This window comes from Trichomycterus rosablanca, unplaced genomic scaffold (assembly GCF_030014385.1).
Source record: "Trichomycterus rosablanca isolate fTriRos1 unplaced genomic scaffold, fTriRos1.hap1 scaffold_244, whole genome shotgun sequence".
Classification (NCBI taxonomy): Eukaryota; Metazoa; Chordata; class Actinopteri; order Siluriformes; family Trichomycteridae; genus Trichomycterus; species Trichomycterus rosablanca.
Genome location: NW_026947072.1, coordinates 1 through 26,216, shown reverse-complemented (window position 1 = coordinate 26,216; position 26,216 = coordinate 1). Strand labels below are relative to the sequence as shown.

The window sequence follows — 26,216 nt, the reverse complement described above, 5'->3', positions numbered from 1 at the left end:
CCTTAAAATTACAGGAAAATCTTGAGAGGAACCAGACTCAGCAGGGAGCTCCATCCTTCTTGGGTGGCCTAGAGGAGAATTTAAATGAATAAAATGTACAGGGCTAGTGATAGCTCAGTGGTTAAAGTACTGGACTAATAAACAGAAAATTACCAGTTTAAGCCCCGCCACCACCAAGTTGCCACTGTTGGGTCCCTGAGCAAGACCCTTAACCTTCAGTTGCTCATTGTGTAAGTTGCTTTGGATAAAAGCATATGCTGAAAATGTAATGTACACAAATCATACATACACAAACCTTACCTAAACAATTTTAAGCTTTTAAATACTTATTTATTTAATTTAGTTTCAATACAACACGAAGCTGGCAAGAAAAATAAAATAAAAATAAAAGTAAGAGATAGTTAAAGGTTCTTCTGTATAAAGTGTTTTGTGTGATTTTGTAGGCAGCAGTGAGAGACTTTTCTGGTACATGGTTAAGAAAAGGTTGAATCCAGATGATTTGTTGTGGTGTTTTTGTACTAAATGCAGGTGAAAGAGGATCAGCAGCAGCAGCTGAGCGGTGTGTTTGGTTCTCTGTGTGTTTTGTCACTGTTTCAGGATCTTTTATTTGAAAAGCTGCATGTAGAACAGAGAAAGTAAAAGACGACACACAGCGGAGTGAAAGGCTGAACGACGGACGTCTATAAGAAGCAGCTTGTTTACAGCGTTTCTCGCTTATGGTCACACCACCCTGAGAACACCTGATCTCGGAAGCTAAGCAGGGTCGGGCCTTGTTAGTACTTGGATGGGAGGCCGCCTGGGAATACCAGGTGCTGGAAGCTTTTATCCACACACACCCACCTTCACTCCTTCACCTTATTATTGTATTTTTATAATTATTAATTGTTGCCGTTGTGTTTGTTGTAATAAAAAGTGTAAAAGCATAAACAGCACCGTCTATAAATAAATGAATCCTCTTGTGCTTATAGACTAGTTGGTTTGTAGTGTTATTTTTAAGCTTCTACTGATGTGAATGTGTGAGTTGGAAAACAAAACATGACATTAGAGAAACTGCTTGGAAGAAAGTCTAGGACTGACTGTAATCCTCTCTAAAGCTACATGAGCAGTGTTGGGGTAGTTACCAGTGGCGGCTGGTCAATACGGGGCGCAGGGGCGCCGCCCCCCTTAAAATTATTAAGATGTTAAAATAAGTAAATTACATTCTGCAAAATAGTTATGAAATTAATTAGTCTGTTTGTCTAATTGTCTAATTAACTGTTAATCTAATGGTCATGATAGCATTTTTTAAATAAATAAATATTTGTATTTAATTGTTTACATTGTGCACACTTCCCATGCGCGGGGCGCCGGTATAATGAGTGTCTGTGTGCGTACACAAACTTTTGGCAAACATGTGGTCTGAGGCTGCTCTTTAATTGGTTGTTTTACATTTTCCACAGGGGCGCAGAGAGCTGCGTCCCGGATACACCCACTCTTATTAGAAGTGTGTCACTATTGGCTTATTTTTTTTAAACGCCGTGTGATTGGACAATCCCCGAGTCGACTCATTAACTGATCAATCGTTTATCAGATTGGTTCACGTTAAACAATTAGTTGCAGATTGGAGCAGCATTTCTTCCATAATGAAAGAAAATTCAGTATTGTCTTTACAAAAAAACGCTTTCACAAAGCGTTCACTGGAACAAAAAAAAAGGATAAAGGAGCTTGGACCGGATCGTCCCAATTTACAAATTCAGCAACAGGTAAGTGATCAAGGACGAGCCTACACCCGAGCCTTTTCCAGCTCTTGTTATGACAAACGGAGTTGGCTAGCTGGATGCGACGTAAGTAATGCCTTTTACTGCTTTCCCTGTTTACTATTTCAAAGTCCTGGCACGGAGGCGTTGTGGATAACGACCGGGGTACGAGATTTAAAACATCTTTCAGCTAGATGAAGGTTACAGGATCGCTGTTAGAAGGCACAATGAAGAATCGGCACATCCTGTCTAGAATAATAGACTGTGTGAAATTTTGTGGAGCCTTTGAGCTGGCCTTGCGTGGCCATGATGAAAGTAAGAGCTCAGATAATCCCGGAATTTTTCGAGGGTTGGTGGATTTTGTTGCTTCTCTTGATGGAGTGCTGAAGGAGCACATTGAGAATGCCACTGTGTTTAAGGGAACTTCAAAAACTGTGCAGAATGAGCTACTGGACTGTATGTTGTCTGTTCTGAAGGAACATATAATCAAAGAAGCCCAGGGAAGCGATTTTCTTTCAATCCAGGCAGATGAGACCATGGATATTGCCACGCAGTGCCAGCTTGTTCTTGTACTACGCTATATTGATGCTAAAAACAATGTGCAGGAAAGATTTTTTGAGTTCATCCCTTTGCAGTCGGCCACTGCTGATTCCATTGCTACAGCCCTAAAAGAACGTCTTGCAACTATCCTTCCTGAGGATCAAAAGGGTAAGCTCATCTGCCAGGCATATGATGGAGCCAGCGTGATGAGGGGTGCCACTGCAGGTGTTCAGAAGAAGATACAAGACATGTACCCAAATGCACACTACATCCACTGCTATGCACATCAGCTCAATCTGATAATGCAGCAGGCTACTTCTCACATAACCAAAGTGAGAATTTTTTTTTCTAACCTTGGTGGATTTGCCAGCTTTTTTTCCAGATCACCCAAGCGCACAAGTATTCTTGATAGAGTTGTGGCGCACAGACTACCAGCATTCAGCAACATCAAATGGAACTTTCACAGCCGTACCATCAATACTGTGTTTGAACACAGAGAGGACCTCATTCGCTGTTTTGAAAGCATACGAGACTCTGGTGACTTTGACCCCATTACTGTCAGAGAGGCAGGTGCGTTTGCCATGCTACTGGAGGATCAGGATTTTAAGTTCTTTCTGCAGCTTTTCCACCATATCATGCCTCATGTGGACCTCCTCTATTCCAAACTCCAGAAGAAGGTCATAGATTCAGTTTATATCAAGGAGAGCATTCAGCAGTTCCAGCAGGACATTCAAAAGATCAGGTAATCGTTGTACATTTTCCTCTTTTGTTTATTAGTATTATTGTTATTATTATTGTTATTGTAATTTTTTTCCTTTGCAGAAATTCTCTCCATTCCATGGTTGGACAAAGCAGTGAAGGTAGCGGTCAGCCAGTAAAGAAGCGTCGGACACTCAGTGTAGAACACCATGAAAGGATTGCTGCAGAGGTGAGTTGTGGAAGTCACAGTCCAATTAGATTTGTTTAGAGCTGTTTCTATGCTATGCATGAATGATCAGTGTATGTTGGTGTAATGCTTGTCAGCAATATATGTTATTATTCTTGCTGTACTGCAATATATGGGTAATATGGAATAAAACAAATTCTCATAACATTTGGTTCCTGAATTTTCTATAAACCTGTCCCACAAAAATGCTGTTCCAAAAATGCTTTAACACATTTTGTCTTGAAAATGGCAGCAAACTCATTTCTATGACTTGATCTATGACTAAATTTCAACAGTGATAGAAAAATAACTATTTAGATGTGAAATAAATAAATTATGATCACTTCATAATTTTCATGTTTATCCTTCTCTAGGTCTGTGATATCATACTGGGACACACCAGTGAGCGCTTTTCCTTCACAAACCACCTTGTTAGTGCCACACTCTTGCAGGGGGACAGGTTTGAACAATACAAGACAGCATTTCCTGAAGATGCACCGAGCAACACCTTAAAAGCCTATCCAGTGCTCAATCAAGGTAAGCTGAAGACAGAGCTTAGTCTTATCTACAGCAGGGAAGAGTTCAAAGCCTGTTGTGGTGCTGTGGGCCTATTCCAGATGTTTATGGAAAATAATCTTGAAGAAGTATTTTCAGAGACTGTCACTCTCCTGAAGATCCTCATCACCACACCCATGACCACAGCAGAAGCTGAAAGGTGCTTCTCAACCTTGAAAAGAATTAAAACTTTTCTGAGAAACTCTATGACCCAGGACAGGCTGAATGCATTGGCCATGTTGTCAATGGAGAAGAGACTAGTGACTGAGATTACTGACTTTAACCATAATGTCATTGAGAAATTTGCAAGACAGAAGGAAAGGAGGGCAAACTTCATGTTCAAATAGTGCTACTTTTAAAGGCTTGTTTTTTTATTGTTTTGTTTTTAATTTGTTGTTTTGTTTGCGCCCCCTCAAATTTTTTAGCACCAGCCGCCACTGCTTTTGGTGTTACAATTCGGCATAGAGCAGTCATATGTGGAACACTATTCTCTACTCAGCATTGATAACAGTGTTTTTACCTAAATAAAACCAGGTTCCACCGAGATTTGAACTCGTATCACTGGATTCAAAGTCCAGAGTGCTAACCATTACACCATGGAACCACACAGTGAGGTCTTACTTAAGTCCAAAAGTGAATAATTAGTCATTTAAGAGCAAGTTGGCTGTTAGATGGCGCTGTAAACAATGATTTGCGATTATATTTTGGGATGGAGCAGTCACATGTGGAACACTATAACACTACTAGTGATATTATGATATTCAAGCTGGATGAATGGATGGAAATTAACATGTAATTTAAGGTGACTCTAAACTAGCACAAGCAATTGTGATGCTCTGTTGTACTGCACATGCGCTGAATGCTACCATCCTGAAACTGCTAATGTTTCTCAATCTTGGACCTCACACCGGCCCCAAATAAAAGCAGTAAGGTCCCACCGAGATTTGAACTCAGATCACTGGATTCAGAGTCCAGAGTACTAACCATTACACCATGGAACCCTGACACCACAAAAACTAAACGTAATGATTCGCCATTTGCTGAGTAAATAAAGCAAAACTACACAACTTCAGACTTTACTTTTACATCTCAAGTGATTTAAACTTACGTGATTGATATAATTGATTGAAATCAATTGAACAAACTGAGGTAATTTAGAAGTTTTAAACACTAAATAAAAGTAATTTTAGTTAAACATTGCCACCCAAGTATCAAAATCACAACAAAACGTTCCACTGTTGGAAAATTGCACCAAGTTCAGGACTCAGTTGGCCGGTAGATGGAGCTGTAAACCCACTTTAGGACTTAAACTAACAAACAAGTGATCCTTCTCTAACTAGCAGATCCTATTAACCTGAGCTTCAAACGTTTTCTCTGACAAGTGTGAGGTCGTTTTAATGCCCCTCTCATTCAGGTCAGACACATGTGATTATTTTAATTTGCCAAACTTAATTGCCCTGTTGTAAAAGTTAGCAAGTCATGTGACCCGTGTGTACCGTCCAATGAAACAGCTGTGCCTGCGTCTCTGTGGCGCAATCGGTTAGCGCGTTCGGCTGTTAACCGAAAGGTTGGTGATTCGAGCCCACCCAGGGACGAGTGTCTTTTATTGCACAACCTGCCTGTTGATCAAACGGATATGAGAAACAACAACTACATTCTGTAGTCCCACAGAATAGTGGAAATAAGTAACTGATAAACATCCAGTAAACAACAGTCCTACAAGCACAAATATCCACCTGATAAGTCACCAGACACCGGTTGTCCAAAGTGGAAGAACGTCCTTTTGGTTTCAGTAGATGTTAAATGAAGATACTCGCCCAACGTGGGGCTCGAACCAACGACTCTGAGATTAAGAGTCTCATGCTCTACCGACTGAGCTAGCCGGGCTTAAGCAGCAGGTCAGAACAGAGAGCTCATCAGTCAGACCATCAGAGAGATGTAGGTTTAATTCACTAACATCACGACCAGATTAAGAACTAATTCACAGTTTACAAACAAACACAATTCCAAATGGTACTGACACACCCCCATACCATGACACACCCTGGTACTGGTACTAATAGTAATGGAGAGAGAAATTTTGACTGTATTAGAGCTGCTGCTACAACAACATAATGAAAAGCTCGACCTACTCAGGTCCATCACAAATGCTCTTGGAAAAAATGATCCAAAACAAATTGAGGATTTCACTTCTCCACTTGCCATCGAATCTCAGTTCAGACACTTTGACATGAACCTCTAGACTAGTAAGTGCTTTCTACGTTAAACTGTTTTTTATGTGTTATGTATGTACTTTGTTATAGTCCCTTTAAAAGATGCACTTTGACAAGTTACTTAACCCTGGTGTGTTCTTAAGTGGCCCTCTACTATGTTTAAGAGCAGAAAAAAAAACCTAAATGATTTTTTTTTTTAAACCTTAAAACTTCTTGACTTTTAATAGTGAGCACAACATTAGAAAATCTTAGAACCTCATCACATTCATGCACGTGTCTTTCTTTTACAGATTGAGTGTTTTGGTTTTTGTAGAGATGCGACTGGAAAGGAAACTGTAACAAACGACCTGGTAAATCATCAAGTTTTTTAAATTAATATTTAAACTGAATTCATTCATTAAGTCTCCTCTCCTACAGCCAAGACGAACTTGAGACCAACAGTAAAGCTCTCCATCGTTTCTGTGAGGTCCATAACTGAAGGGCTGTCAGTGTAGAATCAGGTATGTGGGTATATGCCCTGCCCTTGCACACAGGCCGCTTAGCTCAGTTGGTTAGAGCGTGGTGCTAATAACGCCAAAGTCGCGGGTTTGATCCCTGTATGGGCCACACCTGCTTTTGGACTTAAACTAACAAACAAGTGAACCTTCTCTAACTAGCAGGTACTATTGATCTGGGCTTCAAACGTTGTCTCTGAAAAGTGTGAGATCATTTTAATGTCCCTCTCATTCAAGTCAGAAACATGCCATTATTTCAATTTGCCAAACGTAACTGTCCTTCTGTAAAAGCTTGCAAGTCATGTGACCCATGTGTACCATCCAATGAAACATCTGTGCGTGTGTTTCTGTGGCGCAATTGGTTAGCGCGTTCGGCTGTTAACTGAAAGGTTCGTAGTTCTAGCCCACCCACAGACGAGTGCCTTCTATTGCACAACCATGTCTGATGATCAAATGGATATGAGACACAACAACAATGTGTAGTCCCACAGAATAGTGGAAATAAGTAACTGAAAACAACCAGTAAACAACAGTCCTACAAACACAAATATCCACCTGATAAGTCACCGGAGACCGGCTGTCCAAAGTGGAAGAACGTCCTTTTGGTTTCTGTAGATGTTAAATAAAGATACTCGCCCAACGTGGGGCTCGAACCCACGACCCTGAGATTAAGAGTCTCATGCTCTACCGACTGAGCTAGCCGGGCTTAAGCAGCAGGTCAAAACAGACAGATCATCGATCAGATCATCAGAGAGATGTAGGTTTAATTCACTAACATCACGACCAGATTAAGAACTAATTCACAGTTTACAAACAAACACAATTCAGAATAAACAACAGAAACACACACAGACTTACTGTCACTGTATTGTATTGTATTATAGTGTTAAATTGTAGTGTATTTTAATGAGATTATGCTTTAATGCTGTATTTTCTTAAATTTATTTAATCCAGCACAATGGTTAAACTGCACAACCCAACAAGTTAAAATAACCCATCATGTGTTCTGTCCAATATTTACACAGTGCTGGGTTTCCAAATAACACATTTTCACCTGCATTCGGCCTTTTCTTTCCTGTGTACCATAAAGAAGTCGCCATTGCAGGTCTGCAACATGTTACAAAAACACTTGGGACACTTTATTTTTGCTTTCTTAATCTTGCCGGTGTCACGTTGTATTGAAAGTAAAATAAATTAATTAATTAATAATTAAAATCCTAAAATTTAACCCCTTAACGCCGCTTGTCGCGAATTCGCAACACAGCGCTTCCATTCAGATTGTAGCCGAGTTAGTGTATGTTTTCCCCCAATGCCGGTTTGTATTTATTTAATACGGAAGCTAACCTGTCGGACAGTGACTTGTGCATTTTGCGGCTGCAAATTTGGAGAAATTGTCCAATTTGATGCAAGTTGTGCTTAGATAAAAATACGTAGCACATTATTGATTGCTTCTACAGCTGACATATTGGAATAGATTTCATGTGACGAATATTTGTTCCGTTATTTGAATTTTTCTGTTCGTCGCGAATTCGTTACGTCCGTCCATAACGGCTACAACCGGCCATAAAGTCTGCATGTAAATAATGCTGTATTTAGATTGATTTCAGCGCTCACATGCACTTTCTTTAGGAAATGCCATTATAGTTTATTTCTGTAATTATTACAAAGTAGCATGTATGTATGTATATACTATATATATATGTATATACAGTGTATCACAAAAGTGAGTACACCCCTCACATTTCTGCAAATATTTTATTATATCTTTTCATGGGACAACACTATAGAAATAAAACTTGGATATAACTTAGAGTAGTCAGTGTACAGCTTGTATAGCAGTGTAGATTTACTGTCTTCTGAAAATAACTCAACACACAGCCATTAATGTCTAAATGGCTGGCAACATAAGTGAGTACACCCCACAGTGAACAAATTGTGCCCAAATGTGTCGATATTTTGTGTGACCACCATTATTATCCAGCACTGCCTTAACCCTCCTGGGCATAGAATTCACCAGAGCTGCACAGGTTGCTACTGGAATCCTCTTCCACTCCTCCATGATGACATCACGGAGCTGGTGGATGTTAGACACCTTGAACTCCTCCACCTTCCACTTAATGTACTCCAAAAACTGTTTCTGGAACTAGATGCTAACAAACTGTCTCATAAAGCTCAATTACTAAATACCAAGCTGTTCAGTGAGATGTAGTCCATACTGAGTATTACACTTGTACGTATTACGTACTGTTTATCGAATTCCACTGTGGTTGCACTTTCTGAAAACTTCAATGTTGGCACTGTTTTTTTGTACATAATTCAGATTTATAAGTGTTTCATGCCCATGTTTTGCAGACATTTCACTTAACTGTGTGCTGCTTTGTTAAACATTTTTCATTGAAATGAATAATGATTGCACTTATTGTATGCTGAATTGTGTTAGACATCTGATTCTTACACTGATCAGCCATAACATTAAAACCTCCTTGTTTCTACACTTACTGTTCATTTGTGTGAAAATTATTTGGGTCAAAAATAGCTGAACTGTGGTGCATTTGGATCCATTTTGAAGCTGAAATTAACAAAAGCTATTTATATACTGCATTTTTAAAGTTCTATATATGTTCTAAAGTTCTATATAACATGTAACAGCTGCAAAATATCACAGTAAGTATTATGCAGACAAATCTTAACCTACTTAAAATTTTTGTATTTTGTATATTTTTTTAAATGAAGAATAACAATTTAAAAGTACAGTTAACTTATGTTTTAGAGAAAGAAAATGCTTTTATTTTGACAGTTTATTAATGTATTTAAATAATAAAAAAAGACAATTTAACAGATATTTTTTGCAATACCTCTGACAGTTAATTTAAAATTGGGCTAAAATTACAGGGTTTTTTTTGTTTTATATGCTAATTTTTTGTGATAACAGTAGTAATTGTCTGTACTTAAACTTTTCTTTATCATTTATAAAGATAATTCTTAAAGATAGTTTTTTTTAGAGGTGTATGACACTCTTCTAACAATTAATATATGTTGAAAGTAGAAGATTTCATGAAATTATAGGACACTTTCCTGTAAAATTACAGTGATAGATGTTAATTATGGTAAATATAATTACCGTTTTTTTACAGTTTATCTCTGTTTTAAATTTTACAGTTTTTTCCTGTTTTTTTACGCTTATTTTTTTTTTTTACAGTGCAGCAGCCCAAAGACTTGCTCACCTTTTGACCTGTACACTCCTGCCAAAATAAGCAACCCAATGTAGGCTTGCAAGTGGGTCACATCCAAGTCTTTCCAACTGTCCCCATACACACACCTCTCTAAATTTGTCATCTTACGTATATCCTTTCAAGTGATGGTGTTAGGACGAGCTCAAATGCTGATTTTATGTCTTGTACATGGCTGGTGGGGCCTGGAACCATTTTGATGACATTAGCAGCACTAAGTCAACCCTGTTGTTCAAGTGGGGAGACAGACCATAATAACTTTTCAGTTTTGGAAGGTAGTGTGTTTGCTGGTGGTTGAGAAACAAAAGAAGGGTCAACACTGAGGGTCTCATTCTCATCAGAGGAGGATGCCTCATAATCCGAGTCCTCCTCAACATCATTCTCTGTCTCTATTCACAGAAACCATACTTTCCTGTCCCCACAGCATGGGAAATATTAAAAATCTCACGAGGACGATGTTCCCCTCCCCCATGTTGTGTGAACTATCAGTGGTTCTGGCACTACTACAGTTATGAGTATGTTAAGTTAGGGCCTTAACGTTTTTTAAAGATTATAAAATTGCATGTCATAGTGACCTCAATATCTTCCTAAACAACCAAAACAAATGTGTGTAAAATGTTGATATATATTATATGTTTTATACAGCTAAAACAGCCTGGGGTCAAACTGACCTTAAAGAACACCGATGCGTACAACATGTGTACAGGACACTGAAAACATATCATGTTAGTTCTATGTTTACCCAGTTGTCCCCATTAAATTAGGAAAAGTCATTAAATATGATGTCAATCATTTATTTTAAGACGTTACACATTGAATGGGGTCAAATTGACCCTAAAGGTAATAGGAGGGTTAATGCCCCTCTCATTCAAGTCAGAAACATGCCATTATTTAAATTAGCCAAACTTAGTGACCCTTCTGTAAATGGTTTAATGTGCACACTGCTGCTACTGGCTTGTTTTTCTTTTCTACAATGTAAGTTCATACCTTCAGGTTCATGTTATTTGAGATCTCTACATAGATTTCTTCCTCATGTACAGAAAGATGCAGTTCAGTTTGAGAAGCTCACAGCGGGAGAGCGAGTGAGTCTGCGCGTTCAAATGAATCAAATGAGTTGATTCTTTAATCAGGTTCTTTAATTCTAACGTCAGGAATAAATTCGAAAGAGTCGATTCACTAAGTTGATAGTACTCAGCAATGAGCAGTCAAATTACCTAAATAATCTACATAACACATACAGCAAAAACATGTGAATGTGGAAGCATGTGTGTGTATTGTGTATGTGTGTGTGTGTGTATGCTTATGAATATTAACAGAATTGATACATATGTTAGACACGTATAGATACATGAAGTGATGTAGACACACATATTACAGTTTTTCTGAGTTGCTAAAACACATTGCTGTCAAAATACACACAAATCCAGCCAATGCATGAACACTACACAGCAGTCATTACACACTACATAAAACAATTCAAAACACTGTGCTATTATCATAGCAAAACCAAATATCTTTATTCAGGAATTCTGAAATGTTTTTTTGTTTAAATAAAAACATATTTACTGAAGTGTTTACATATTTAAATACTAGGTAACAAACAAAGAAATACAGTATATGAAGTGCAATATAATTATTTATTGTATGTACAGTTTGCAAAGTCAATCATTTATTCTGCCACAGGACCATGTCTCTGGACTCGGTCAGGCCACAGGACTTCATGTACAGTGTATCACAAAAGTGAGTACACCCCTCACATTTCTGCAAATATTTCATTATATCTTTTCATGGGACAACACTATAGACATGAAACTTGGATATAACTTAGAGTAGTCAGTGTACAGCTTGTATAGCAGTGTAGATTTACTGTCTTCTGAAAATAACTCAACACACAGCCATTAATGTCTAAATAGCTGGCAACATAAGTGAGTACACCCCACAGTGAACCTGTCCAAATTGTGCCCAAATGTGTCGTTGTCCCTCCCTGGTGTCATGTGTCAAGGTCCCAGGTGTAAATGGGAAGCAGGGCTGTTAAATTTGGTGTTTTGGGTACAATTCTCTCATACTGGCCACTGGATATTCAACATGGCACCTCATGGCAAAGAACTCTCTGAGGATGTGAGAAATAGAATTGTTGCTCTCCACAAAGATGGCCTGGGCTATAAGAAGATTGCTAACACCCTGAAACTGAGCTACAGCATGGTGGCCAAGGTCATACAGCGGTTTTCCAGGACAGGTTCCACTCGGAACAGGCTTCGCCAGGGTCGACCAAAGAAGTTGAGTCCACGTGTTCGGCGTCATATCCAGAGGTTGGCTTTAAAAAATAGACACATGAGTGCTGCCAGCATTGCTGCAGAGGTTGAAGACGTGGGAGGTCAGCCTGTCAGTGCTCAGACCATACGCCGCACACTGCATCAACTCGGTCTGCATGGTCGTCATCCCAGAAGGAAGCTGACGCACAAGAAAGCCAGCAAACAGTTTGCTGAAGACAAGCAGTCCAAGAACATGGATACTGGAATGCCCTGTGGTCTGACGAAACCAAGATAAACTTGTTTGGCTCAGATGGTGTCCAGCATGTGTGGCGGCGCCCTGGTGAGAAGTACCAAGACAACTGTATCTTGCCTACAGTCAAGCATGGCGGTGGTAGCATCATGGTCTTGGGCTGCATGAGTGTTGCTGGCACTGGGGAGCTGCAGTTCATTGAGGGAAACATGAATTCCAACATGTACTGCGACATTCTGAAACAGAGCATGATCCCCTCCCTTCGAAAACTGGGCCTCATGGCAGTTTTCCAACACGATAACGACCCCGAACACAACCTCCAAGATGACAACTGCCTTGCTGAGGAAGCTGAAGGTAAAGGTGATGGACTACTAGGGGTTTTTGTATCTGTTGGTCCTGGATTTTGTAAAGTTGCTTTGAGACAATGTATATTGTAAAAAGCGCTATATAAATAAAGTTGACTTGACTTGACTTGACTTGACTAAACCCAATTGAGCACCTGTGGCGCATCCTCAAGTGGAAGGTGGAGGAGTTCAAGGTGTCTAACATCCACCAGCTCCGTGATGTCATCATGGAGGAGTGGAAGAGGATTCCAGTAGCAACCTGTGCAGCTCTGGTGAATTCCATGCCCAGGAGGGTTAAGGCAGTGCTGGATAATAATGGTGGTCACACAAAATATTGACACTTTGGGCACAATTTGGACATGTTCACTGTGGGGTGTACTCACTTATGTTGCCAGCTATTTAGACATTAATGGCTGTGTGTTGAGTTATTTTCAGAAGACAGTAAATCTACACTGCTATACAAGTTGTACACTGACTACTCTAAGTTATATCCAAGTTTTATTTCTATAGTGTTGTCCCATGAAAAGATATAATGAAATATTTGCAGAAATGTGAGGGGTGTACTCACTTTTGTGATACACTGTACATCACAGGCAATATTCTCCCTATCCAGACAATGCAAAAACAATCCATGCAGAATTCAGGCTTGAGAAGAATCCACTCTAATGTCATCACATACTGCATCCATTGACTGGAGCAGATTTTTCTGGGTACGCCAAGTAGAATTCATCAAATGATTTTAGGAAGAGGGAGTATGGTTGAAGGCTTAGATTTAAAAAACAGAGTTTATTGATAAACCACTAACGACGTTTTGACGACGGTGAAAGCTCACATTGGTCAAACGACAATGTACACAGGGTGGTGCTCTCTCAGCTCAGGATCCCCTGCTCAAGTCCAATCAAAGTATCTTGTAGACCCTCCAGAAATGTTAGTAGTACCCCATTGCTGTTGATGGCCGCACATACATTTTACATTTTCAGCAATATGCAGACACTTTTATCCAGACAACTTACAGTGTACAGTCTAAGCAACTGAGGGTTATGGGTCATGCTCAAAGGTCCAACAGTGGCAACGTTGCAGTGAGTTTACTAGTCCAGTACCTTAACTGCTAGGCTACATGTTGACATTGCCACCACAATGATCAGGCATTTCTATAATTGCAGGTTGATCAGTTATGTTTGATATGTATGATATATGAAACTGATATGTTTATCAGATGAGACCTCTTCTCCACCTCTTTGTAAGAATAAATCCAGCTTTGTTCAAATGTAAACATTCATGGGGCGTCTCCGGGGTTTTAGTTTAAATGTGACACATCATGACAGACCTTATGTTGTTGTATAAATGTGCTGCTTTACACAGAATACAGTATTTGATTGACTGCTTTGACTGCTCTTGTTCTTGGTCATCCTCATCTTCCTCCTCGTCCACCACCTCTGACATGCCCTTCTCTTCTTCTTCTATTGTTGCCCTTTATTGCTAAAGTCACAATACAGCTCAGAAATGCCACATGCATCTGAAATAACTTTTATTCTGTTTACCTAATCATTTTAACACTTTTTTACTGATATGACACGTGTGCACAGTTTTTACCTGTAGTGTGTTAACGATGACAATAGTGTGTTTGTTGTGTTTAACTTTTGTGGCATGTGTGTGCCATTTTGCATCAAAGTGCACTGCCATGAGAAATGTGTGTTAGTCAGTGAGAATGTGTTTAGAGTTTTGCAAAAAGGTTGAATCAGACGTGAAACAGTGTCAAACTAGAAGAAAATGGTTTAAGGTTTTGTGAAATTAGTGAATCATTCAATAGACAAGTTTTGGCAGTTGACAGTTGTGTTCCAAGAATGGGGTTTAGTGTTTTAGCGATTGAGAAAAACTGCAATTTATGAAAACTTAACATTTATAATATGAAGAATTCTTGCAAAGACCATAAAGACCAGGGTAAAATTCTTCCACTTGAAAGTAAAAGTTGTTCTGTGTTTATTAAAGTAGATTAAACTTGAATAAAGAATAAAAACAGATTCAGATCTGAGGTTGGTACATTTCACAACATTACATTTTATTATTAATAATCATATTCATTCCATGATGTATATTCAATAATTGAAGTAGAACAGTTCTAGAAAAAGAAAACCATTCAGTTTTACCTCCTGTGTGAATGTGCTGGTGTTGTTTGAGATAATAATGCACAAAAATACTTTCCACACTTTTAACAGTGATGTAGTTTTTCTATGTGAGTTTGTTGATGTCGTTTAAGATTACTTTCATAAGCAAAAAACTTTTTACACACTAAGCAGTGATACAGTTTCTCTCCTGTGTGAATACGCTGGAGTTGTTGGAGGATAACCTGTTGAGCAAAACTCTTTCCGCACTCTGAGCAGTAATATGGTTTCTGTCCTGTGTGAACACGCTGGTGTACTTTAAGGGCACTACTTTGAATAAAACTCTTTCCACACACTGAGCAGTAATATGGTTTCTCTCCTGTGTGAATACGCTGGTGTACTTTAAGAGCATTACAGTAAGCAAATCTCTTCCCACACTGAGCAGTGATGCGGTTTCTCTCCTGTGTGAACACGCTGGTGTACTTTAAGAGCATTACTGTAAGAAAAACTCTTCCCACACTCTGAGCAGTGATACGGTTTCTTTCCTGTGTGAATATGCTGGTGTTTTTGAAGTGTAATATGTTCAGCAAAGCTGTTTCCACACTTTGAGCAGTGATACGGCTTTTCTCCTGTGTGAATACGCTGGTGTTTTTGAAGGTTACCCTGTTGAGCAAAACTCTTTCCACACTCTGAGCAGTGATACGGTTTCTCTCCTGTGTGAATACGCTGGTGTTTTTGAAGGTTACCCTGTTGAGCAAAACTCTTCCCACACTCCGAACACTGATATGGCTTCTCTCCTGTATGAATGCGCTGGTGTTGTTTGAAATTACTCTGCATAGTAAAACTCTTCCCACACTCTGAGCAGCGATGAAAGTTCTTCATGTTTATGCTTTGATAAGACTGTAGAAACTGTTTCCTTGGAAAGCAACAGAAACAAAGAAACAAGTCGATTAATTAGAATTACTTTTACTACATTAATACCACAATAATATTAAACTCTTCACCTAGTAATAAAAACATTAAATTCACTTCACGTCTAAGTGAGAATCTGAATTCAAAGAACATCAGGATAAAATACTTATAAATACTGCAGATATTAATAATGAAATAACTATAAATAACTTGATATAAATAAAGATATAAGAGATCTGACTTTCTCAACATCAGTCCTGCACCAAGCAAATCTAATCCAGTTCATGACAGGACTAATAATTAGCTCACAAGTGTAAATATTGGGGGGCTGGGAGTAAAAAATGGCTTCATAAAACACCACAATTATGAGCATAAAGCTATTTTAAACAATCTGAATATATTAACCTAATAATATTAAATAACATAATAAAATAAAAAGAACAACAAATGCAACATAAATGTAAAAGAAACAAACAAGAAAACCCTTTACCTTCCTGTTAGAATCCTGGCAGCCACTTTAACAAAGCTGGCGTCTCCAGCAGGTCGTTTCTAATGAAGAACGTGCAGAAGATCCTTCTTACCAAGTGACTCAGCTACAAGTCTAGAGTTTAGTCCTTAAATAGAGCTGAGGACAAAGACCCAAGACGAGTTCAAAACTCTGCATTGGTCAATCATCAGACAACTATTCACACCTTCTTGTGTGAAGTACTAGCTCATTATCTATGGAACGTGTGCAAATGAACTAGATGAAGACACAAAGCATGATGGGTGAAGTCAAACTACACCTATTTATCTGAGTAGAGAAGTTATTTACATTTAATCCTAAACACAAACAAGGAATTGAAAGGCTATTCTGTAAAGTGAAATGACATGAACTTAAATAAAGCTTTTATGATAAGAATCTTGTCACAAATGACCCTGAAGTTACGCCTCCGCGCCAGAGGAGGTCACCCTCGCCTCAATTTTGAATCGCTCACCTGTTACTCGTGATCTCATTTAGCAAGGTATATAAGGATGCTGCACCTGAGCTGAGGTGCAACGTCTTGTTGGTTATACCTCAATTCGAAGCGTGAGCGATCTATCTATTGTCAGTGTGTTTAGTTTGAGCCGGTTTTTGACTTAGCTTTTGTGTAACGACTACGATTATCGGATTTGCCCTTTTCTGTATTGTTTGTCTGTAAGTACCTGTTTGTATCTTGAAGTAAACCTGCATTTGGATCCCTACTACCCTGGTCTCGCGTGACATAAGACGTTGCCTATTATGGATCCAGCAGGGTTTGAACAACGGTTGGAAAGCCAAGAACAAAAGCTCAACGAGTTGGTTCAGCTGGTGCAGGGTTGGATGCAACAGTATTCACCACCCGTACAACAACCTCCGGTTGTCAACGAACCACCAGTTTCGGCCGAAGCCCTGGCGAACGCAACCCCGTCCTCGGATTTCATCGCTGTTCCTGAGCGTTACGACGGCACCCCGGAGAGTTGCGTGAGTTTTTTGATGCAGTGTAACATATATATTAACCATAACGCTGCTAAATTTCGTTCGGAGACGGACAAAATTGAATTTGTAATGTCCCTGCTAACCGGGAGGGCTAGAGAATGGGTTACAGCTCTTTGGTCGGCTAACAGTGAAATATTACGCTCAGAAACACAGTTCCTGGAGCAGTTTAAAGCCGTGTTTAATCACCCCGAAGCCGGAAAGGAGGTGGGTTTTCGTTTGATGGAACTCAAACAGGGCACTCGTTCTGCAGCTGCTTATGCTCTAGATTTTCGCACGTTGGCCGCGGGCAGTGGATGGAGCGAACCAGCCTTATTGACAGTTTTCCAGAGAGGTCTGAGGGAGGATCTTCAGGCAGAATTGGTTTTTCGCACAGATAATAAGACACTGGACCAAGTTATTCAAACCGCTATCTCACTTGATAACCTGTTGAGAGGAAAACGCAGGATGACAAGGGAGACAAGACCACTCCCCAGTAACCTTCACTTCGAACCCGATCCAGAGCCAATGCAGGTGGGAGGAGCCCGTTTGACCCCGAGGGAGAAACTCCGACGGCGTCGCGAGGGTCTGTGTTTGTATTGCGGCCAGGCAGGTCATATCTGCGCAACTTGTCCTACACGTCCCAGTTATTCTGGGACGACAGGGGTAAGTGTATCACCCCTATCATCTACCGTTAATCAAATGGTATTATCTGTTCAGCTGGCTTGGGGTTTAGGTAATGTATTTGTGTCAGCCCTTATAGATTCTGGGGCTGCAGGTAACTTCATGGACTCTGGCCTGGCTAAAGGACTCCAGATACCCTTGAGAAGAATGGCTTCATCACTCCAGGTTAAGGCTTTGGATGGACGTCTTTTGGGCAAAGGGACGGTTTCTCAAGTCACAGAAGAACTGGTGATCAAGATAGGTCTGTTCCATGAAGAAAAACTCTCTTTTTTAATCATAGACTCCCCTGAACACCCCGTCATATTGGGATATTCCTGGTTAGCTGTACATGACCCCCTGATCTCTTGGAAATCAGGAGAGATAAAGGAATGGAGTGACACTTGTAAGTTACAATGCATGTCCATCCCTTGTTTTGCCACTTCCATAGAAAGCCCGGACGTGAACAAAACTGTGTCGATTCCTCAATGTTATTATGATCTGAAGGATGTTTTCAGTAAGGAACGGGCTGCACAGTTACCACCACATAGGCCTGGGGACTGTGGTATTGACTTGCTACCGAACACGGTGCCACCCCGCAGTAGAGTATATCCTCTATCAGAACCTGAAACGTTAGCCCTAGAAAATTACATAGAGGAAGCTCTAGCGTTGGGCCATATTAGACCTTCTACCTCCCCTTCTACCTCCCCTGTTTTTTCTTTGTAGAGAAAAAGAATGGTGGCCTCCGTCCCTGCATAGATTACAGGGGCCTTAATGCCATCACCGTAAAATACCCCTATCCCTTACCTCTAGTACCGTCCGCCCTTGAGAAACTCAGAAAGGCGAACATTTTCACCAAACTGGATCTTAGAAGCGCATATAATCTAATCCGTATCAGAGAGGGCGACGAGTGGAAAACGGCTTTTGTGACCACTAGAGGGCACTACGAGTATCTGGTCATGCCATATGGGCTAGCTTGCGCCCCCTCTGTGTTTCAAGCTTACATGAACGAAGTGCTCAGGGACATGTTAGATCGCTGGGTTATGGTCTATATTGATGACATTCTGATTTTTTCTGCTACAGAAGAAGAACATATTCGTCATGTCAGAATGGTCCTTCGGAAGCTGTTAGAGCACCAACTATTCGTCAAGATCGAGAAATGTGAATTCCATGTCAAGGAGGTCTCCTTTTTAGGGTATCATGTTCAACCTGGAGGAGTACGCATGAGTACAGACAAGGTACGTGCGGTGGTGCAGTGGCCACAACCCAATTCTGTGAAGGAATTGCAACGCTTTCTAGGCTTCTCCAACTTTTACCGTCGCTTTATCAGGGGTTTTAGCTCTATCGCAGCACCCCTCACTTCCTTGCTGAAGGGCAACACCAAAGTTCTGCGGTGGACCACTGAGGCTGCACGCGCGTTCGCAGCTCTTAAGCAGAAATTCACCACGGCACCCATTCTCCAACACCCGAACCCCGAAATACAGTTCGTTTTGGAAGTTGATGCATCGGAAACGGGAATAGGAGCCGTGCTATCCCAGCGCTCTGGCACACCTCCTAAATTACATCCATGTGCTTACTACTCACGTAAATTAAACAGTGCCGAGAAAAACTATGACGTAGGTAATCGGGAATTGTTAGCGATGAAAGAAGCCTTGGAGGAATGGAGACATTGGTTGGAGGGAGCTCGACAACCTTTCTTGGTGTACACTGACCACCGTAACTTAGAATACCTGAGAACTGCAAAGAGAATGAACTCTAGACAAGCTCGGTGGTCATTGTTTTTTAATCGGTTCAGTTTCACGGTTACCTATCGACCAGGATCAAAGAACGGCAAAGCCGACGCCCTGTCACGTATGTTTCCCCCCTCTAACGTATCCGATGCTAAAAATCCTGAAACCATAATTCCCACCTCATGTATTTTAGCCCCTGTCAGCTGGGACATTGATAGTGAAATTAGGGCAGCGCAAGTAAATGATCCCAGTCCTGTTTCATGTCCAGAAGGCAAAACTTATGTTCCCGCTTCGTTACGTAATAGAGTACTTACGCTTGTGCACACCTCCCCTAGTTCTGGTCATCCTGGCATCCAACGCACTGTAGAGCAGTTGCACCGTAAGTATTGGTGGCCCTCGTCTGTGAAGGACGCTACACGATTCGTCTTAAAATGCGACATATGTGCACAGTGTAAAACACCCCGGTCCCCGCCGTCGGGTAAGTTGGTGCCTTTGGAGATACCCAAGCGTCCCTGGTCGCATTTGGGAATCGATTTTATCACAGATCTTCCCCCCTCAAAGGGATTCACTGCCATCCTTGTCATAATAGACAGGTTTTTGAAGGCCTGTAGGTTGGTGCCCTTTACCAAGCTACCCTCAGCTTGGGAAACCGCAATGGCCTTGTTTGAGAATGTCTTCCGGTTCTACGGCTTGCCGGAGGATGTGGTGTCTGATAGGGGACCGCAGTTTAACTCCAGGGTTTGGAGGGCTTTCTGCAAAGTGCTAAACATTAATGTCAGCCTAACGTCGGGTTATCATCCCCAGGCCAATGGTCAAGTTGAGAGACTTAACCAAGAAATAGGACGCTTTCTCCGTTCCTACTGCCATAGACATCAACATGATTGGAGTTCCTTCCTACCCTGGGCGGAGTATGCGCAAAACTCTCTGATCAGCTCCTCTACCAGACTAACTCCTTTCCAGTGTGTGCTCGGTTTTCAGCCCCCGTTCTTACCTCCGGAGAGGGAGCCTAGCGATGTGCTCACCGTGGACGACTGGATGAAGCGCAGCCAGCAAACATGGGAGGAGGCTCACGTCAGGTTGCAACGCGCCGTGAGGCGTATGAAAACACAAGCGGACAGACGGCGAAAGGAGGCACCAGCATACCAAGTGGGACAGAGGGTCTGGCTGTCCACGAGGGATTTGAAACTGAAATTACCTTCAAAGAAGTTAAGTCCTCGTTATATAGGTCCTTTTAAGATAGTCAAACAAGTCACTCCTGTTTCATATCAGTTAATGCTACCTTCTCAGTATCGCATAGCTCCTACCTTCCATGTCTCGTTACTAAAACCTGTTTTTTCTCCGGACTCAGGGTCAGTGCAGGAACCCCCCCCACCGCTGGTCGTAGATGATACCCCCGCTTACAGCGTACGGATGCTGTTGGACTCCCGGTGCCGGGGTGGCAGGATGCAGTATCTGGTGGACTGGGAGGGGTACGGCCCTGAGGAACAGTCATGGGTGTGGTCTAAGGACATTCTAGATCCATCCTTGATCTCGGATTTCCATCGAGACCACCCAGATCGTCCCACTCCTCGACCCAGGGGTCGGCCCCGGCTGGGGATGCAGCGGTCGGCTGGGGCCTCCCGTCAAGGGGGGGGTAATGTCACAAATGACCCTGAAGTTACGCCTCCGCGCCAGAGGAGGTCACCCTCGCCTCAATATTGAATCGCTCACCTGTTACTCGTGATCTCATTTAGCAAGGTATATAAGGATGCTGCACCTGAGCTGAGGTGCAACGTCTTGTTGGTTATACCTCAATTCGAAGCGTGAGCGATCTATCTATTGTCAGTGTGTTTAGTTTGAGCCGGTTTTTGACTTAGCTTTTGTGTAACGACTACGATTATCGGATTTGCCCTTTTCTGTATTGTTTGTCTGTAAGTACCTGTTTGTATCTTGAAATAAACCTGCATTTGGATCCCTACTACCCTGGTCTCGCGTGACAAATCTAAGTCATGTAAAATGCTGTATGTATATTTGTGTGAATTAGTTTCTACTGTATATGAGGAACAATAAGAAAACTATAAGAGGAAACACCCACCTATAGATTTATCTGTATTTATGGTGTAGAAATATGTGAACTGTTGGATTTACTGAAACACTTTCTACATTCTGAGCAGTGATACGAGCTCACTGAGGAAACATAAAGATTAATAAAGGGAAGGAAACAAAACCTGAAAATAAGAGCTTTACCTTCCGTTCAAATCCTGTTCAAACTGCTGAGAATGAGAGCAGTTCATAACTACAGGAACACAGACTGTACTTGTACTCGGTCTGTTTACCTCCAGCAGCAACTGGAACCAACACCAAACAATTTAACTCTACCCAGGGTTGCCAAGTCCAGCACAAATACCCGCCCCTAAGTCTGTCTAAACCGGCCCTTCACATGCTAAAACTAGCAGCCCTTGTTCATAGGTATGTGAGTGCAAATCCTCAACCATGACTGAATTTTTAAACAAGCCCAATTTGGCAGGAAAATCGCAAGAGTTGCCAGGTTTAATAAAATTATTCAGCCTAATGTCTGGTCTAAAATCAACCCTGAAGCTGAAACTAGCCCAGAATCCAGGGTGTCACAGATATTGGTGAAATGGCAAATGATCGAGCAGTACTACTAGTGAATCTTTTATTATTAATAATAATATAGTTTCATTTTACATTCCGAATGACACTTTGTATGTATGTTGTATTTTGTTTACATTAGTATTACAGCTAGTAATATTTTATCATTAAACTATTAGTCATTTCATTCATTTTTTATAATCGTTTTAGATCTCATAAAAGAACATTTAATAGTAACACTTAAAATACTAAACGCTCTGAATTTCACTTCTACTCTTTTCTGTTCTTCTCCTCTCCTGTTTTCTTCTCCTCTCCAATCTTCTTTATTAACAATTTAGTTTTTATTTTGTTATTTGTGATTTATGAATAGAATTTCAGGTTACATGAAGAACTATTTAGAATTATTACCCACCCAGTTCTTTACATCTATCTTCTATTGTCACTCCAGCTTAAGCCTACATACAAATACATGGACCGTGAGTTTAGTCCCATTTAACAACCATGGACACATTTGCTGACATCAGATTCAAAACCAAACTCTCATCACACAGAGGACTCATCAATAAAGAAACACTTGTCTCCTGACCCCTCAGTTGGTCTTGGTCAATTGGTCACCTTCATGATAAGAAAACACCTGAACTACCACAATAGTATTTATTTGCTTGCACAACAAAAAAAAACTTGGTACAGAATTTCCCCATATTTTTTTTTGTTGACTCAACTTTTATAAATTATTTGTTATACTGACTGACTTTTTTTTTGTCAACACTAAAAGACATATTTAGTTGAGTAAACAAAAAAAAACCTTGGGACAAAATTTCCCTGAAATTTTTCCTGTCTACTCAACTTTTGCACATTTGTTAAACTGACTGACATTTTCTTGTCAATATTAAAATACATATTAAGTTGAGCAAACATGAAAACATTCATTGTACTATGAACTACAAGTAGTCTTGAGCAAAACAATTTGAGTTGCACTGACTTTTCTTTTGTTTACCAAACAAAGAAAATTTAGTTAATGTAAGCCTTACATTATCGCCTAATAAACAAAGCTTTCTCAAGTTGAGTTGGCTAAAAACTATCAGTACTAAGAAATATCAAGTTTTGCTATAAAATTTAAAGATTACAGCTGGTGTGTGAGGTGTAAAGAAATGGAGGACACTTTAAACTTTAGAAGAAACAAGATTTGTTTTATTAATCTCACAGCCTCAGCTGATGCATCAAGGATACATAAACCTAACACCAATCCCACCATAAAAAGAAACCAAAATTAGCAGTTCCAAAGTAACCACCGCAGAAACACAACAAAAGTTCTCCAAAACTTTTCTTAATTCTTGAAGGGACTTTACAATGATAAACGAGGGTAAAACACCCACCAACTGAAAGCAATACTTTGGCTGTCTACAGCTTGAAGAGTTTATTCTATAGGCACTGAACTCTATTGGTGCACCTGTCTCCTAGTCCGACAAAGATGTTCTGCACTGCCTCAAATGTGTATATATATATACAGTGTATCACAAAAGTGAGTACACCCCTCACATTTCTGCAAATATTTCATTATATCTTTTCATGGGACAACACTATAGACATGAAACTTGGATATAACTTAGAGTAGTCAGTGTACAGCTTGTATAGCAGTGTAGATTTACTGTCTTCTGAAAATAACTCAACACACAGCCATTAAAGTCTAAATAGCTGGCAACATAAGTGAGTACACCCCACAGTGAACATGTCCAAATTGTACCCAAATGTGTCGTTGTCCGTCCCTGGTGTCATGTGTCTAGGTCCCTGGTGTAAATGGGGAGCAGGGCTGTTAAATTTGGTGTTTTGGGTACAATTCTCTCATACTGGCCACTGGATAGTCAACATGGCACCTCATGGCAAAGAACTCTCTGAGGATGTGAGAAATAGAATTGTTGCTCTCCACAAAGATGGCCTGGGCTATAAGAAGATTGCTAACACCCTGAAACTGAGCTACAGCATGGTGGCCAAGGTCATACAGCGGTTTTCCAGGACAGGTTCCACTCAGAACAGGCTTCGCCAGAGTCGACCAAAGAAGTTGAGTCCACGTGTTCGGTGTCATATCCAGAGGTTGGCTTTAAAAAATAGACACATGAGTGCTGCCAGCATTGCTGCAGAGGTTGAAGACGTGGGAGGTCAGCCTGTCAGTGCTCAGACCATACGCCGCACACTGCATCAACTCGGTCTGCATGGTCGTCATCCCAGAAGGAAGCTGACGCACAAGAAAGCCCGCAAACAGTTTGCTGAAAACAAGCAGTCCAAGAACATGGATTACTGGAATGCCCTGTGGTCTGACGAGACCAAGATAAACTTGTTTGGCTCAGATGGTGTCCAGCATGTGTGGCAGCGCCCTGGTGAGAAGTACCAAGACAACTGTATCTTGGCTACAGTCAAGCATGGTGGTGGTAGCATCATGGTCTTGGGCTGCATGAGTGTTGCTGGCACTGGGGAGCTGCAGTTCATTGAGGAAAACATGAATTCCAACATGTACTGTGACATTCTGAAGCAGAGCATGATCCCCTCCCTTCCAAAACTGGGTTTTCCAACAGGATAACGACCCCAAACACAACCTCCAAGATGACAACTGCCTTGCTGAGGAAGCTGAAGGTAAAGGTGATGGACTAAACCCAATTGAGCACCTGTGGCGCATCCTCAAGTGGAAGGTGGAGGAGTTCAAGGTGTCTAACATCCACCAGCTCCGTGATGTCATCATGGAGGAGTGGAAGAGGATTCCAGTAGCAACCTGTGCAGCTCTGGTGAATTCCATGCCCAGGAGGGTTAAGGCAGTGCTGGATAATAATGGTGGTCACACAAAATATTGACACTTTGGGCACAATTTGGACATGTTCACTGTGGGGTGTACTCACTTATGTTGCCAGCCATTTAGACATTAATGGCTGTGTGTTGAGTTATTTTCAGAAGACAGTAAATCTACACTGCTATACAAGTTGTACACTGACTACTCTAAGTTATATCCAAGTTTTATTTCTATAGTGTTGTCCCATGAAAAGATATAATAAAATATTTGCAGAAATGTGAGGGGTGTACTCACTTTTGTGATACACTGTATATATATACAGTATACAGTCCCTGACAGAAGTTCTGTCGCTTATCCATGTTGTGGAAACAAAAGCTTATAACCTGACTTTAAATTCATCCATTGGTTTTAGAAATGACTCATATGAAAGCTGAAACCCTCCCAAATGAGGTTTAATTTGTTTTTGAAGTCACAGACAAAATGCTCCTTGAAACAAACACTTGGCCGTTAAACACCCAATCACAAGTGTTTAACATCATTGAGCATGTTTGGGGTAGGATAAAAGAGGAAGCTTGGAAGACAAAACCAAAGAATCTTGATGAACTCTGGGAGGCATGTAAGACTGCATTCTTTGCTATTCCTGATGACTTCATCAATAAATTGTATGAATCATTGTCGAACCGCATGGATGCAGTCCTTAAAGCTCATGGAAGTCACACAAAATATTAAATATGGCTCTAATAGCACCACAACTTGAGTCATTTCTAAAACCAATGGATGAATTTAAAGTCAGGTTATAAGCTTTTGTTTCCACAACATGGATAAGCGACAGAACTTCTGTCAGGGACTGTATATATACTGTATATACAGTGCCTTGCAAAAGTATTCAGCCCCCTTGAACTTTTCAACCTTTTGCCACATTTCAGGCTTTAAACATAAAGATATTAAATTGTAATTTTTTGTGAAGAATCAACAACAAGTGGGACACAATCGTGAAGTGGAACGAAATTTATTGGATATTTTAAACTTTTTTTAGAAATAAAAAACTGAAAAGTGGGGCGTGCAATATTATTCAGCCCCCTTGCGTTAATACTTTGTAGCGCCACCTTTTGCTGCGATTACAGCTGCAAGTCGCTTGGGGTATGTCTCTATTAGTTTTGCACATCGAGATACTGAAATATTTGCCCATTCTTCCTTGCAAAACAGTTCGAGCTCAGTGAGGTTGGATGGAGAGCGTTTGTGAACAGCAGTTTTCAGCTCTTTCCACAGATTCTCGATGGGATTCAGGTCTGGACTTTGACTTGGCCATTTTAACACCTGGATAAGTTTATTTGTGAACCATTCCATTGTAGATTTTGCTTTATGTTTTGGATCATTGTCTTGTTGGAAGATAAATCACCGTCCCAGTCTCAGGTCTTTTGCAGACTG

The 26,216-nt window shown here is 40.7% G+C and overlaps 3 non-coding genes and 1 pseudogene across 3 annotated transcripts; 1 reads left to right on the top strand and 3 right to left on the bottom strand.

Moving 5' to 3' along the window:
• Nucleotides 1-712: 712 nt before the first annotated feature.
• On the top strand, nucleotides 713-821 carry LOC134307073 (5S ribosomal RNA; annotated as a pseudogene).
• A 3,467-nt stretch (nucleotides 822-4,288) lies between these two features.
• On the bottom strand, nucleotides 4,289-4,360 carry trnaq-uug (transfer RNA glutamine (anticodon UUG)). The gene has a single exon. It is a non-coding gene; the product is annotated as a tRNA-Gln (tRNA).
• Nucleotides 4,361-4,685: 325 nt separating this feature from the next.
• trnaq-cug (transfer RNA glutamine (anticodon CUG)) lies at nucleotides 4,686-4,757 on the bottom strand. The gene has a single exon. It is a non-coding gene; the product is annotated as a tRNA-Gln (tRNA).
• A 2,339-nt stretch (nucleotides 4,758-7,096) lies between these two features.
• On the bottom strand, nucleotides 7,097-7,169 carry trnak-cuu (transfer RNA lysine (anticodon CUU)). The gene has a single exon. It is a non-coding gene; the product is annotated as a tRNA-Lys (tRNA).
• Nucleotides 7,170-26,216: the final 19,047 nt, after the last annotated feature.